The 3811-nt window shown below is 37.0% G+C and overlaps 1 long non-coding RNA gene across 1 annotated transcript; it reads left to right on the top strand.

The window, feature by feature from the left end:
* Positions 1-2034: 2034 nt before the first annotated feature.
* On the top strand, positions 2035-3811 carry LOC134803197 (uncharacterized). Its single transcript, XR_010145954.1, has 3 exons — positions 2035-2404; positions 2861-2986; positions 3350-3811. It is a non-coding gene; the product is annotated as an uncharacterized LOC134803197 (long non-coding RNA).

Here is a 3811-nt window from a genome sequence, read left to right as displayed (position 1 = left end):
GAGTAAGGTTCTGATATCTTTTAAGAAATTTGTAAATAATTATGATGTCAATATTATTAACTGATTTAACCAAGCATGTGCATAACAAAAAAAACATTAATTTTGATATGGTAGACATTGTAGTAACATTGAATATTAATTGGTATCCCTAACGTGTGATGACATGTTATCAAAACACGTGAATGAAAAATTTCTTAAAAATGGTGAATAAATGTTGCGTTAAATGTTGTAGGAGTGAAATAATTTCTAATTGTGGAATATTGTTTCACAAGGAAGCCACAATTATTACATTTTGCGATAAAAATACAAGTCAACATTGTCAAACTCATTAGGGTGACCATGATGTCGGCACGATGAGAATCAGTGTTACACAATTCTTATTACGTACTTAAAAGTAAGTTTATATGAATAGGTATGTATTTATTTCGGCATGTTTAAATTGGTGAAATGAGAGTCAATACAAATAAATAATTGCCAAAATTGAAATCCAAAGTCCTTAAACACTACAGACACATTTATACATTGTTATAATAATAAAAAAACACATTGATAATAAAAGAAAAATAGAATTTTATGGTAATTTACTGACTTTTGGGACGATACCAGAAACGTTACTGGGAATTTACCGTCTTTGGAAAATTTACTGGGAAATGCACATCACTCGTTTCTTTACATTTCACGACTCTTCTCTTTTCACACAGATGGCCTACCACCGTGAACACCGAGGTTCGCAAATTGCGGGCATCTTTCTCTTTTAGTCCTATAAAGGAATAATTACAGAGACAGAGAAAGATGCTCGTCAAACGATGCAAACTTCGGTGTCTATGCTCCAGTGACAAGCGTCCTAGTTAAAAACTATAGCAAACGGGCGTAGCGGTCCCACGCGACCCTATGGCAGTGGCGGATTTGCCCTAAGGCCGAGTAGGCCCGGGTCTAGGCCGGCCAGATATTTTAAGCGGCAGTCTATATGATGGGTGCTGAGAAAGGGGCGGCTAGTGCTTGCTATGAAGGGCCTGGGACCTAACGCGGCAAAGACTGTAAAAAGCTCTCAGGACAGTAGGGGTGTCCTGAGAGCCTACCCCGAGCCGCTTTCGACGTGTTGCCTCTTTGTAGCACTTTCGTACGTAAGTGTGACAGAGGGGCGACACGTCGAACGCGGTTCGCGGTAGACCCTCTGGTTCTGTCATCATATCTGTATCTCTATCTCTCTCACTCATACCTGTATTCTTGACAGACGTTACGGCGGACCACCTTCCTGAGGCTCGACCATGTTCGTGGTCCAGCATCTACGCCTATTAATAACAGTTTTTAGAACAACTAAATTAAGTACCTAAGGTTGTGTGTAGCGTTATACAGAAGAGAAAAAAAAACTATATCCATCCCTTTTTACGCCATAATACTAGTACAGCGAAAATGCAGTATGATTTTTTATAACTGATATAACTATGCATGAATAAGAAAAGATCCTGGCCAAACTATATATTCAATGTTATCCTAATATCCCACACATACATATGACTTATGGTCACCCTAATTAGAAAGAGATGCAACGGCCCACCTTGACTTCTCATGTGGACACACTTTTTGGCTAATGTACACTATCCGGTTTACTCTCTAGGTCCGTGAGCTTGCCCCGTCAATCCCTAGAATTGTGTCAAATTTTTGTTTTTTTAATACCCTGGATGCCAGCTCTTTAAGCCAAATCTCATAGAAAAAGGGGCAAGCTATGATGGCGCCATCTAGGCAAACCTTTGACAGTTGCCAACCCCATTCAAAAATCGGTCCCCAGATTCAAACGCTTTTTAAACGCGCGTTGAAAAAGCTCTCATGCGTATGGGGGCTAATTCTGTGGCAAAAGTTTGTTTGTTGCTCGTGGGCACTAGCCCTAATGTCACTGTCACTACTGTCAGTCAACTCAGGGGCCCTACCGTGAAAATCGAACGATAGAGCGCCATCCGCACGTAAATTAGTTCGAACGAACCAACTGAAGCCTACCGGGAAACACTTTCGTTTTGGCTTACGTCTTTCGAATCCATAGAATTGACCGACGTGAATGGAATGAACGAACCTAACGTTAAGTGTGCATCACACTTCACATCCTACGCTGGGACATAAAACCGGTAAATTAATAATTTACTTAAAACTGAGTTAGATATACTTAAATAATTAGTTTTACGTACTTATAACGTACAATGATACTAAAAACCTTCGTAGAATAAGTTTTAATACCAATTTAACATTTTTTGCTGTTTGTCGAATATAATTTTAATAGATTAAGCAGTAGTGTCAAGACTGTCAATGTCAAATTCATTGTTTACTGTCTCATGGCTGTCTTGATGTCGCCGATGTTTGTCTGTTGTACCACATATTTTAATATTATAAAATTTGTATTTACATTGAAAAGGTAAGAAAATCTTTATCTTGTCTTTAAAAAAAACTTTCTAAGCAGAAGAAATTACCGTTATAATTGAAGTACTTGACGACTTTTTGAAACTATGTATCACAATGTACCTACTTTTGATTATTTTAGTTGCTTTTAAACATATAAATTACTTCCTAGTACCCGATGACTTTCGAAACTACATAGTTTCGTTGCATACTTTTGGTTACTCTCGCTCGACTTATGAAACAAATAAGAATAAGATACTTGTTAAACAGTGTACAGTTGTAGTTTTTACATAAAATGATTATTTTAGCAGTTTAAAGGATAATTTTCAATCTACCTATTATTAATATTTTCTCAAAAGTAATTTATTTTATTACTTTGTAAGTTCTTAAGGTCAAATAGTCTATTGATTGTCCGAAGCTCCTGTAGCCGGTTATTTTAGAAAAATATGCTCTAATTCATGTGTTTTTTTAGTTCCAGACTAGTGGGAATCACAATGGACCTACAGTGAGCACCCTGGCAAGGAATATGTTCAAGCTTATAGCTTCCAGCTATTGCTGGAAAATGGAAATTTCTATAATGATATGGAGGCCAACAAAGGTAGGCATTTTTACTGATTTGGATCACAGTAACGTTTCGTACTCATGAAACTATCCTGATTGTGTATGATAATCTACGATTTTCTTTCACTTTCATACCTTCTTTGAAATAAAAGTGTCTGCCCAACGCCAACTAGGTACATGGGTACCTACTTACCTAGATGCCAAGTAGGCTGGCTACATACTTATATATCCTATACGTCATGCTTTAAAAGTCTACAAATGTCTAAATTATAATAAATAAGAATAATTAGATTTGACATATAAACTTAATTTCAATTTCACACCATTCACTGGAGTATGGTTTAATACAATAATTTGTATATATCTAAATATAATTCTTGTTTTATTAACATTTCCACAGACTCCAGAGGATGTCTGGCAGCGCCTCATAGGGCTATCCTGCCCTCGACTCCCAGTCTACCAGCCGCGCCGGTCCGTCGCCTAATCACAACTCCAACCCGGTCAACCGCAACAGGAGCCACAAGAATGTGAGGTGGTGCTGGAGATGAAGGTGATCGAAGCCAACTTATACACCCGCGAACTGATGCGGTGGAAAAAACTTTGGTCTTTTTTTAACATTAATTTTATAACTTTATTTGCTTAGACTGATTTGAAATATTCTTTATTGAAAGTGTATAATGTATATAGAGATTTGTCCGATTTTTGTTAAAATAAAAATAATAAAATTATACGCAAAGTATATTTTATTGAATTTAGCTATTTTTATCAGTACACGGAAGCGTCGCGACTATATCTCGCAGATCGTCGGGCAGTGGTCGAACACGTAGTTGGGAGATTTTCAATAAAAAGTTTGTCTTCACAT

This window comes from Cydia splendana, chromosome 26, assembly GCF_910591565.1.
Source record: "Cydia splendana chromosome 26, ilCydSple1.2, whole genome shotgun sequence".
Classification (NCBI taxonomy): Eukaryota; Metazoa; Arthropoda; class Insecta; order Lepidoptera; family Tortricidae; genus Cydia; species Cydia splendana.
The sequence above is the reverse complement of the archived record's forward strand: the minus strand, read 5'-3'. Positions and strand labels throughout refer to the sequence as shown.